This window comes from Lissotriton vulgaris, chromosome 5, assembly GCF_964263255.1.
Source record: "Lissotriton vulgaris chromosome 5, aLisVul1.2, whole genome shotgun sequence".
Lineage (NCBI taxonomy): Eukaryota > Metazoa > Chordata > Amphibia > Caudata > Salamandridae > Lissotriton > Lissotriton vulgaris.
Window position 1 is genome coordinate 1967306664 of NC_141693.1, and position 13445 is coordinate 1967320108.

The window sequence follows — 13445 nt, forward strand, 5'->3', positions numbered from 1 at the left end:
CAAGGAGAGCTTCCATAGAGTCATCATAATAACATTCTTCGTCCTCAGGAGGACCATACGCAGCCACCACCTCCTCATAGACTTTGCAGTCTGACATTCTGTAAATATATATAAAGGTATATATATGCAGTCAAAATTCCCCATGGAGAAGCTCAATTTTACAACCCAAACTCTCAGTAGAGATCGGGCGTCAGTCGGGAGCAAAAGCTGGGGCAGTGGGGGCCACAGAGATACCAAAAAGCCCTTGGAAATAGGACTAACGGAGGGTGATTAAACCCTGCCTGCCTGTTCAGACAAGGGGCTCCACAAATTATCTTCCAGTATCGCTGGTTAATCAGGGGTTAATTGGCTCCCAAACAATGAAAGGAAAGAATTGCCAAAAAATAAAAAGGCCTGGTACTGGCTTCGTCCACTGCCAGCTGCATATTCCCCAAAGAACCAGTCAGGGGTGAGGCATCTTTCCAGCTTGCGTGAGGGAGCTGCACGCGTGCACAGACGCGTGCAGGCTTCTGAGACGCATGTAGGCTTCCGGATCGGGCTCCAGCGTGCGCCTCGCTCCCTGAGGGGGGGGCCAATCCCTAGGTAGCCCGCGAGGGCGCCAACACAGGCAGAATGCTCGCGCAGCAAGTTATTTTTCAAATGGGCAAATAAACAAAGGGCAAATAAAATGGCACATAAGGACAGCGTAACATGTCCTGCGGCAAAAACTGTAAGAACGCACACCGAACGCACCGCGGCACGAGAACGCTACAGTAATATCGATCCTCTGCAATAATCTTATTTCTATACAAAGCATATAAATCACAAAACCAGTCATTTAAGACATCGTAATTCGCAATATAACAGACAAAGCATGAACAAAATAATGAGGCACTTATCTTGACTGCTGAGCAGCAAAGAAAGAGGGAGTAAAGAGGGTGCCTCTTTATTTTTTATTCTAAGCTCTACAGTCATTGGTTAATGAAGGAGGTGTGGTTCAAAGCCTCATGGGAAAAATAGTTTATTATAATGTTTACTTTTTTCTCATTGGCTGCTGTTAAGTAGTAAAGAAATTGAGAAAGCATAATCTGAGCCTCCGGTCCTGCCATAGAATTCCGCTGCGTTGTGATCGCGTTTGCTTGATTGCTCGCTAATGGATTCATGGAATCGCCGCCTTTTCCAGCCCCAGCTCTGTTTTAACTTGCTCTTCACTTTGCACCTTGACATGGGCAGCTGTAAGATTTTTTGGTCTCCAGTTTTTATCTTTTTTGCTTGAAATTATTTTCTGGAACCATTCTAGACTCCCGGTTTCATTCTGGCATCTGGGATTTTTTCTAGTGGTAGTAGGCTGTTTCCACGCACCTAGAAGATCATACACCTGTCTCCAAGAAGACCTGCTCTTGACAGATTGCAACACTAATAAAATCTAAAGATGGATCAGGTCCAGGAGTAATTACAAGCAGTAAACAACTTGACTCTCAAAGTCCAAACCCTGAGAAAATGCTTGCTTATGTCAATCTCTTGCTGTCTTGCAGCAAGACTCTCTAGATCCTCCTGTGGCTTACTTGGTGGACTTAAAATTTGACAGAAGCTCTCGGAAGCAAAAGGCTTTTCTGGGCACTTGTCAGATCCATTTCACTTTTAAACCCCATATTTATGCCAGCTATAGATCTATGGTGGGATTTATTGTAATTAATACTACTGGGAATAGTTTGTACATGGACTATTTCACAAAAAGGGGAAATGGTACAAAGAGAATTTTTACAATGTGGTACAGCACACTCTCTGCTCAGAATCAATCTAATACTCAAATATGTGTGCTGTTCTGTGGGGATTTACAATAATGGAAACGAGGCATAGCCATTAAAGGATGCTTTAGCCCTCACCCACCTAGGTGGCATGCTTTATCATCAGGCTTTGCTACTTGCTGGGTTTGGCGGTGCATTTTCAGCAGGCCCCTTAGAAGGGGGCTATTTGTCTGAGATCTTTTATTCTACTGCCTGGTATTTATCACAGCTGAGAATATCGCCCTTGATAGAAAATGGTAGTGAGGGGTTGGTAGATTGGGAAGTTAAGTGGTTAAAACTGACTATGGATCACACAGTTAGGTATGTATTTTTTTCTTAGCGGCAGTATGTGTCAATGTTAACAACTACAATGAACGTGAACTGAGCTAGATGAAGAATCCTAAATTGTTATCTGGTGGTCTATATGTTACTTGCCCCATCAGCTGGTTCTTGCGTGGAGCCTTGAGGCTCTGGGCCCTTTCCCACTGTACTGCAGTGTGAAAGTGCCGACACATGTTAGGAAGGGGTGCGGACATGATGTCTGTAAACGTAGGTCAGGCCTGCCTTTGTGGCCTGGGTGCCCACTTGCACCGCTGGTGTCATTTACCTATGTGTCCGACCTGCTATTGCAGGCCGGTGTGCACACTCACACGGACTGTGCTTTTAAACATGAGTCCAACCTGCCACAGCAGGTCTGCGAGAGTGCCCTTGCACGCGTACTCCAGCTGGCTTGTAACATACACAGTCCATCCGGAGGGGACCTTTCCCCTCTACTCAGATGGAAGGTGAAGGGCTGGACAGGCACCCATGGGTGTTCGCTGCCCAGGTAGTAAGGAAGACCCTTGAGGGTTCCCTTACCGAGGAGGCTTGCCCTTCCGGTAAGGTAGAATGGGGAAGGGATCACCTCTATTTCATTATGAATTGCCCTGGTGCATCCTCGTGATGTTACCTGTCAATGGATTTGTTTGGCCAAACCTGTTCCAATGGTAATTGTGGGCTTGGCATATCTTGTGTGGAAATGCCATGTATGGAAAGTGGAAATTTCTAAGCATCAACCTCTTTGTATGCCATGGTGTTTTGACGCCAGTCAACACCGGATGGCGGGGGAGCACATCTGTGCATTACCCAGCAACAGTCATAAACCACTGGGACAATTGAGATAGCCGACCTTTGCCATTTGTGGGTCTGGCGGAATATATGGGGAACAGTGATTGTGACACCTGACCTCTGGAGCCAGATCACGGCCTCCATAAAGATAGAGATCTGTATTCCGGGGACTCATGGCAGACAGGACGGAAATTATGGGGAAACTTCTGTTGTTCAAAGGAATACCCTTTGAACCTTCCCCCAGCTTCCAATGCCCAGTGGGTTATAACTACCCAGTGCCACCCCAATGAGAAGAGAGATCCGCTTGTGGGGACTCAGGTGTGCACATGGAGGAAAGCTGCCTGTGGAAAGGACCAGGTGCCTTCCTGCATAGTGGATGGCCTGGGCTGGGCTCCATGTCGACTTACCAGGGGAGGGGGCATTGCGTTGGCCTTGCGACCTGGCCTTACTGGTAGTTGGTCTGGTCTGGCCATTGCGGGATGTGAAAGTGCGGTGTTTAAAATCTCGGTCACCCCACAGTTCACACTCTCGGGGATGGTGGTTTATCGCCCCCCTGGGAGTGATGTGGCGTTTAGAGCGGCCCTCCCCGACATGGTTAGCTCCTTGGCAGTAGGCTGCCCCAATTTTTCGATCTTGGGAGACCTCAACTTACACTTTGAGAACCTCACCTCCCCCTCGGTTAGCGGTATTCTCGCTGACCTGGAGGCCCTTCAACTGGTGCAATTGGTCCGACAGCCTACTCATACAGGCGGCCACACTTTAGATCCTTTTTTCACTAATTTGGCAGACGCTGCTGTCTCCGCCGTCACTCCTCTTGGCTGGACGGACCACTCCTTGGTCTCCATTCGTACCCCTCTGCCGGAAATGATTGTTGTTCCCCCGGCTAAGCTGGTTACTAGGCGGCAATGGAGTAAACTACGGCTGGAGGACTTACACCGGGTCCTCGCCGAGGAGCCTTTAGATCTTCCGCTGCTGGTGGACTCTGGCTACGAGAAGTTCTGCTCCTGGATCTCCAAAGCGCTTGACGCCCTTATTCCTCTTACCGCCTGTAAAGTCAGCTCTAGGGATTCCAGCCCGTGGTACGATGGCGCCCTACGTTCACTCAAGGGTAGTTGTAGGCGAGCAGAGAGGGCTTGGCGGAAGGCGTACGATACCGAGAAAAAGGTTATTTATCTCGCCTCCGTCAAAGTTTACCATCGGGCTGTTTGCCAAACTCGAGCAGCTTATTATGCTACTGAATTCGGCAACAGCTCTAACCCCTCTAAAACCATCTTTAAAGTAATGAAGGATCTCCTGGCAAAGCGTGCTTGTACTACTACGACTGGCTCCACCACTCACTGTGAGGCTCTTGCTTGTTTCTTTTTGGAAAAGGTCCAAAACATCTATCGGACGTTCCCTTGTACAGAGCCTCCAGTTGAGACCCCGATTAACATCCATGGTGATTCCACCCTGCACGTGCTGCCCCCGCTGACACCTGAGGGGTTTAACCTTCTGGCTCTGCAGGTCAAATCAGGGTCCCCCGCTGATCCACTTACTGCGACTCTCTTTAGGGAGCCGTCGTTTGTGGGACGGGCCGTGGTCCACTCCCTGATTAACATCTCTCTGGAATCAGGCACGGTACCTGCTAGCTGGAAGCGGGCAGTGGTCTCTCCTATTTTGAAGAAGCCGTCTCTGGATCCAGACAAGCCTGAAAATTATCGGCCCATCTCCTTACTTCCGTGGCCGACCAAAGTGTTGGAGGCCCATGTCAACAAAGCTCTTTCGGCTCACCTTATCCATGCTAACATCTTGGATCCCACCCAGAATGGGTTCCGTGCTGGACACAGCACGGAGACCGCCCTCCTCTCCATGGCTGAACATCTGCGCACGGTGATGGATGCGGGCCAGACAGCAGCGCTCGTCTTATTGGACTTGAGCGCTGCGTTTGATACTGTCTCGCATCCTATCCTGTTGCATCGCCTGGAGGAGATTGGGCTGGGTGGATCTGCCCTCCAGTGGTTCCGGTCTTTTCTAGACGATCGTTTCTTTAGCGTTGCTGTCCCACCGTTCCAGTCCCAATTCCATCCTTTGAGACAGGGGGTGCCGCAAGGATCCTCGCTGAGTCCCACGTTGTTTAACATCTACGTGAGACCGCTGGCTGAGGTCGTCAGGCAATGGGACATGACTATGGTCTCATATGCTGACGACACTCAGCTAGCGGTTACGATCAGCGGGGATGCGGACCGGGATGCCCCCAGGTTTCAGAGCGGACTTAGGGCGGTGGCGAGCTGGATGAAGAACAACTGTCTCCAGCTCAACGCTAAGAAAACAGAGATCATGATCGTAGGTAAGAGATCGGAGCTCTGGGGGGACAGATGGTGGCCTTCGGAGATGGGGCCGGCCCCCCTCCCGGTCACGGAATTAAAGAACCTAGGAGTATGGATGGATCCCTCCCTCAGCTATGTTGGCCATACGAAGAAGATTGCAGCCTGCTGCTTTGGTATCATACGATCGCTTCGCCCGGTTTTGAAATTCTTTGACCATCGCACCAGGCAGCTGATAGTCCAGGCTACAGTGTTATCTCGCCTGGACTATGCCAGCTCTCTTCTGGTTGGGTCCAACGTGGCTGAGGTCACCCGCCTCCAACGCGTCCAGAACGCTGGGGCGAGAGCCATTGTTGGCCTTCCCCGTACTTGCTCTGCCTCCAGCACTTTGAGATCACTGCACTGGTTGCCTATCAAGGCCAGAATTCAGTTTAAAGTGCTGTGTATGGCGTTCAAGATTCTGAAGGGAGTGGGTCCCCCTATTCTTGCGGACCTTCTGTCATGGTATGTGCCTACTCGGCCCCTGAGATCCTTGGGTCAGGCACTTACTGTGGTTCCCCGGTACAGGCTGTGTCGGGTTGGTGGCCGGTCCTTCCGGGTCAGAGCAGCCGAGCTCTGGAACTCTCTTCCTGTAGAGTTGCGACTGTTAGACGATCTGCTAGTTTTTCGTAAAGCCCTGAAAACCGTTTTGTTTTAATTAATCCACCTTTCTTTCTTCTGCCCTGTTTCCTGTGGTGTTGCATTTTTACCTGCCGTGCGCCTGGACGCCCCTTAGCTGGGGCAGCAGTGCGCATTACAAATTTATGTAACATAACATAACATAACATGTTAAAATATTGATTGCAAAAATATAGTTGAAAAAAATATCGATGTAAAAATATTGAGTTCCTATATTTAAACAGGTAAGTACAATAATATCGACTCAAAAATATCGATGTAAAAATATAGATGTAAAAAATATCGACTTTAGAAAATAACATAAATTAAAATAAATTACTTTAAAAATATTAATATTATTAACAAAATAAATTAAATGTAATATATATCTAAACTAATTATAACAAATAAACTTAATTTTTTAAATATAAACACAAATAAATATTTACATATACATATATTTACTTTATATATAAATAAAATAAACACATATATAAATATTTTAAAATAAAATATTCTATATTCAAATAACACATTAAACTATTAACAACAAAAAAATACATACATTTATTAACAAAATAAAAACAGTAGTTAAAACATTGGATAGCGAAGGGGTAAAAATTACTATTCCCACTCCAGTGAGTGCAACAGTAGAAAAAGCGCTGGATATTGTAGGGGTAAAAATTACTATTCCCACTCCAATGAGTGCAACAGTAGGGAAAGCGCTGGATAGCGGAGGGGTAAAATATACTATTCCCACTCCAGTGAGTGCAACAATAGGGAAAGCGCTGGTTAAGTGGCGGCTCGTAATGTCGACGAGTAGTGGGGCGGACATTACGAGCTGCCACTGCCCCCCAGATCAGGAGCGCCGCGCGGACCCTCTTTAATGCTCCCCAGATATCTGAAAGCACCCACACACACATACTCACTCCCACCCATCTACATGTGCACTCACACCCATTCGTTCACAAGCGCGCACACATACACCCATCATTCGCTAGCACATACCCATGCACACCCCCATTCAAAGCACACAGCACTAATACAAATACATTCATGCAGTCGCGGCTGGCATTGCGGGGGGAGGTGAAAATGGGGTCGCCGCAGAGGGGATGGGGGGAGGCGGGAGGGGTTTAAGGGATAAATATATATAAAATAGTTAAACTTACCATCATGCTTTTCCCGAGACTCCCGACTCCCGCCGTCCTGCTTTTTTGGATTCTGCAGCTTGTCACCAGTAAGGCTGCAGGCAGCCTCCCTCTCCTCCACCAATCAATCACAACGCTGCAATGGCAGCGTTGTGATTGGTGCGGCCGCTGCCCCACCCGGGTCATTTTCTCTCTGCATGCTGCAGCATACAGAGAGAACAGGGAGCGTGGGCGGTGTTTCTCGAGGGCAGGGGGGAGAGGCTTGCCCACTGTTGTTCCTACTGACTGTTTGGGTGGCCTCAGGCATTCACAGTTGGGGAAGAGTAGCAATGCAACAAACATAAAGCAAATTGGCAACATTGATGCTTCCTGTACCAGCAATACCAAAAGGGATGATGGACAGAGTGCTTGAGCAAATCAAACACTCACCCCCAGTCAACTGATCTGGGTTTAATCCATCATCATTCTTTAGCTCACTCCACCACCCCAGTTCAGACATGGCCATATGCAAATCAGCCTGACCCTATGCCTCATGGGAACAGTCCAGCCCGAACTGCCAAACATCCCCGAGAACCACCGCCCACTCCCAACCAGGAACTTCATCTTTCTCGCCGTGAGAGAAGGCAGAAACATAAATGGTAGTTATTGCCATTTATGTTTCTGTCTTCTCGCACGGCGAGAAAGCAGGGGGGCGGCGCCCAAACGCCCATATAGAGGAGCTGCCCACTGGCGATGGATAGCGTAGGGGTAAAATGTACTATTCCCACTCCTGTGAGTACAACAGTAGCGAAAGCGCTGGATTCCAAAACAATAAAAAACAAAACCATCAACATTTATATTAAATTAAATTTCCAATATTAACATAATTAATATATAAATTTAAATATATTATTTTTAACAAAGATAATAAAAAAATTAATTACGCATTATTTAACACTACAAAATCCACAACACACACCTACAATTAATTACACAATTAAATTGAATAATTACTAATTAATTAATGAAAATAATGTATTATTATTTATTATTTAATCAATAAAAAATGTATTACTTACCACCTTTCACACCATTTACACATATTAACATCAAAACACACACCTAAAATTAATTACACAATTACAATTAATAATTACTAATTAATTGATGGTAATTAACTTAAAAGTATTTCATAATTAATCAATAATTTTTTAGTTAATTACCACACTTCACACAATTTACACATATAAACACCACAACACACACCAAAAATTAATTAAGCAATTAATCTAATTATTTATTAATTAACTAATTAACAACGAATTATTAAACTATTATTAATTAATCAATTAACACATTAATTATTCAATAAATGTTATCAAAGTAAATTACTTCCCACCCTATTCCCCTATAAACCCACAACCCACTAGGCAAATAAAAACGCAGAATTAAACTTAAAATAAATAAATAATTAGTAAAACTCTAAAAGATATAATAAATAACAAGCAATTCTCATTAAAAACACTAAAATACATAAAATTGTTAATGAATCGATATTTTTGTAAACTATATTTTTCTAAACGATATTTATTACACAGATATTTATGTAATCGATATTACTTACCTGTCAGTCGATATTCTTGTCAACTATATTTTTGTTCTCGATATTTCTTCTCCACAATATTTTTGCGACGATATTTCTGTCCCACAATATTTTTGCAGCGATATTTCTACTCTGCACCCTGAGCTGACTACCTGCTGACGTTTGGCACCCTGAAATGGACTCCCAAGGATTAGTTGGCTGGTCTCCTGTTCTCTCAGAGGTCTCAGGAATATCAAAGATCTCCTACGAGGGACCCACACCATCTACTGGTGACATCTGGAGTGCGGGCCCTCTAAGTGCCCACATTGCCTGCTGAAAGCTGGACAGCATAGTGTGAGCTTGAAACCACACAGTCGTGCCTGTGGACCGCAGTGCCTAGTGCGGAGCCCAAGAAGTCACCCGCATCTACGGCAAAGTAGTTCTTGGACTGCAGGGTCCCTGGCATGCATAAGCCTCTTGTTGAAGGTGAGGGATTCACCAGTTGCAGAACCAAAGTGGCCCACTTCGTCGACTGTGCCCCATTCCCCATTTCTCTGTGCGCCACTTTGACTGCATGCTTGTTGCGTGTGGTGTCCAATACACGGGTTGTAACCCTCGAAGGTGGGGATCCCAATCATTGCAGAGTCTCATTCTACCCTGTGAGGCATTGCTGAACTTGCACCTGTGTCCGTTAACTGAATCGTCTGGTGCAAATCACCTCAAGGTGTGCCAGACATAGTGCCTTATTTCCAGGGAGGTATGGAATTGCAACTCTACTTCGTGTAACCAGTCAGCTGAGGCACCACTTGATCACAGTGTTACAGACAGGGTGCCTCCTCAAGCTGAGAGGCTCCCGTGTGTGTTGTTCACCATTCACTGCTTGTTCCCTCACTAGCCGAATCCTAATAGACTAACTGCTGACTCCCCATTTGGCCCTTATGATGACTTTGTGATGCCAGGTAGGACTGAGAGGAATTGACTAGGTTGGAGGGACGCCTACGAGAAGTTTCAGAAGCAGCTCAGGAGATTGCGTGACCCCCTGTGCTTTGCAAAGATGGACTGGCGCCAGAAGATCCTATTGGACCCCTGTTTGTAACAAATTGTTGCTCTTGGCCTATTTCTGCTTCGCAACATTCTGGGGAATTTCCTGAGTGGCGCCAAGACCCCCTTTGTTTATGTCTACCTCTTGTTTATGCCTACTGTCTATCCCTACCTGTTTTCTGGAGACCCAGACGAGGTGTGGCCTCAGCCATAAGCGGCCTTGTGTCTGGCGGGAGGGGCTGGTGAACTTCCACCCAGGGTGTCTGGGACAGTGGGGGTGAATTGGAGGGCGGCGGGAGACTTGGAGCCACGGGGTCTGCAGAGTGTGATCTATTGACCTGTTTGGTATCAGTGGCTCCGCATTAGGGTGTCGGGTGAGTATGTGTGTGAAAGTGCTGATACGGACTGTGCTGATACCTGTTGCATAGTGAAGTGATGCAAAGTAAGTTTGAGTGTATGTGTGACAATTTGTGGACCACCTGGGCTTCATGACACTGGTCGGTGATTACCAACACTCACCAGTGTGCCTTCCTTCAGGCATTTAGATGCCGGCGGCTAATGGCTCGATGGTGGGTGTGAGAAGTTAGCCTGGCATATGATGTCCACTATTCTAGTGGGCACCTTGCACGAGTCTAAATGACCCTTATGGATGGTGGTTGTAAAGTTAACCTTATAGACAAGCTATCCTAGTGGTAGCATGGACCAGCAGTCTTAAGCTAAACTCCAAAGAGCATGTGAAGCTCTTTGTTTTACCAACTATAATACCTTGAATACCAGATGAAAGGACACCACACAAGGTATATATCAAATATATATGTATTTATTTCTAACACAACCCCTCTGAACTCTTTATGAGGTCAGAGATCGAAGTACATCACAAGTTACTTAAATAGCATACGATAAGTTGCATAAATACAGTTTTGCCCTAGGGGCCTCACAAACCATATACTAAAATAGTTGTATAAGAGCCACTACAGAAAGAGTGAATAGGCCTAGAGCCTAGGGAATCGCTGATGCTACACTAAACGACCAAAGGTTAGGAAGTAGGAGACCCATGGGAGACGCGTGGTGTCTAAACAGTCGCGAGTTACCATTGACTTATAATGGGAACATAAAAGTTACAAAGTTATAGATTTAGTGCACTTCCGGATGGACTACGACAAAACTACTTTAGACTAGGACACTTGGATAGTCAATACCCATGGCAGCACCAGAGTACTCGAGTTATCTCACCCAGGGAAGCCGGGTGCATTGGTGTCTTTTGGTGTCGGGTTTCGTCGATGTTTTCTATGGAGATCTGTGAAGAAGTGCTGCAGGCGACCAGAGGAAAAGTGTCCAGGTGGATCCAAGGGTGGATCAAGGAACTGAAAATCCTGAAAGCAGAGGGAACAGAGTCTGGGTCACTAGCCAGTGACCAGGAAGGAACCAGGCAATATCGAGGAGATTTCAGATGAAGAGGTGAAGCTTGTCTCTGCAGCCACGAGGACCAGGAGGTGTCGACGACAACCAGGAGCTGGATTTGAGCTGTCCCGCAAAGGATGTAGTTGACTGCGGCATCAGTATCCGGATTGGACCAAACAAGCCTTGGCAAACGCAACCCACGCAGGAAGTGAAGATTGGCTTTGAGTCAGACCAGCAAGGTCTGGGGAGCTTCTCCTTTGGAGGGATGCTGGAGCAAGCCTGGAGCAACCAGGCCAGTGGTGTAAATTCAAAAAGAAGTCTTCAGAGGGCTATCTAGCCAGTGGGATAGCAACCGGGAAGACGCCTCAAGCTGAAATGCAGGAGCAGGCCCCACTCGGCACTCGTGGAGTGTGGAGGGCTGAGCTTTGGTGCAAATGGCGCTTGGGTCTGGGGCTTCTCATACCCCAATGCACAACTGCAAGGGTACCTCGACAGTCGAGCAGTTGGCAAAATGCAGGAAGTCCAGGGTGTCCAGTCCCACGTCTCTCGTGTCTGCGACGGGTCTCAGCTTTGTTGTGTATGTGAATCGGAGTCAGAGAAGTCTGGAAGTCCAGTTCTTGAGTCGCTGAGTCTTCGGGTTCCGGCAGGAGCGTCGATAAAGCAAATCGGCAAGTTACTGGTGGTGCCTGTTTGCACAGGGTGGTCACTCCTTGACCACAAGGGAGATGTCTTCAGTCTTTTTAGTCGATATAGAATGTCGAAGGTCCAAGAGTTTCGTATCATAGTTTCATTCCAGGATAATCTAAAGTCTGTTAGCACAGCTCCTATCTTTATACTGATTTTAGGGGCTGGATTACCTGCTAGGTCTCTCCTTTGGGTGGACCTGGGAAGGGGGTGGTTACACCCCTTTCCCTTTGTCCAGTTTTGCACCAGAGCGGGGTTGGAGTGCCCCAGCAACTGGTTTGAACCGGGCTACGCATGGAGCACCTTGTGAGCCCCAGGCAGTGTCTGGAAAAGCATCTTTCCATTCAACACACCCTGCCCCAATACACTACAGGCTGTCTGGGGAGGTGCTAGCACCTCCCTCAACAGGAAACCTATTGTCCAGGCCTCCCTTGCTGGAGTTTCCCCCAGCAGCAGGAGGTCAGACTCGTGTTTGTGGCAGCAGCATCAATTTTGTGATGCTGAGGCTCTGTTTAACTTTAACCGGGTAAAGCAGTAACTACATGTATTTTGCCTCTAGAAGGGGGGAATGCTATCCCCGCCACCAGAACTGGCGGGAGGGGTAGTATTCCAAAGTGTGTGACACCTTACACAACATGTTTTGATAAAGCCAAAACAAAGTTAGCATTAACCGCGAGGATTATAATGCACTTAAGAGTATATGGTATGGCTATATCATAGAACAGCTATAAGGAGATGGTTCCGAAAGCTGCAGAGGGGCTCAGCTCATGCTAGGGCACCCTCTCACATAAAACCAAGCACTCTGCCTCCAGGATTACTAAGGCCTGCCATAGGAGTGACTTATAGGTTACTATGTGTCTATATATAAGGTAGATATAGATATACTATGTCTAAGTAAGGGGTGGTTACACCACCTTACCCAAGCTGAGTGATCAGGCTGTGGTGTCAGTTTAGATGGCCAGCCAGGGGTGGCATAATACATGCTGCAGCCCCTGGTAGGCCTTGGATGCACCTATGCCCTGGGTACCTATGGTACACTATACAGGGGCTCACAAAGGTGACCCAATATCCAATCTGGTATGTACCTAAGGTACATGGAGTCCATTTTATAAGGAGAGCAGATAGACTGGGGCCCTGAATAGCAGGATCCGAGGCCAACTAAGTCAAAAACCAGAAAAACACTAGGCAAAACGTTGTAGTAACCATATAGCCAGATATCCACCTTCCTAACAACCGACCAAACAAAAGGAGATAAGACTATCCTTGTCCAGGTAAGCCTGTATTGCCTAAGTGGCCATATAAGGAAGTACCTGCACTTGCATGGTTACCCCCTGTCTCATGGTCCACTAAGCAATCCCTCACCCTAAGGGTATCAGAGGGTCTCCACCATAGGGAATCTCTAACTGTGGTGTGTTTTGGTAAAGTAAAAGGCTGGTGCTGAGATTGAGTACTGAATTGAGGCTACACTAATGTAGGGCTCAGCTTTCTCCAATCACTATCCGCCATGTATTCCTTTCTTTCCATGACTGAGTTGCACTGTGCTCTCAGGTTCAACCTCTGGCTCCCTACAGCTGGAGGCTTGGTCCCTTTTGTTGGACCCCTGAAGGGACATGTCAGGTTTGGGGTCACTAGGTCCCAGGTTTTTGTGCCCAACAGAGTCCATCTGGGGGAGGTTCCTACCTAAGGGTAAGGGAGATCCCTCAGAGGTTTGAGGAATTTTCACCTAGCTAGGGCTGCTAGACTAGGTGCCTCTAATCTGCTGATGGGGGGGTTCCTT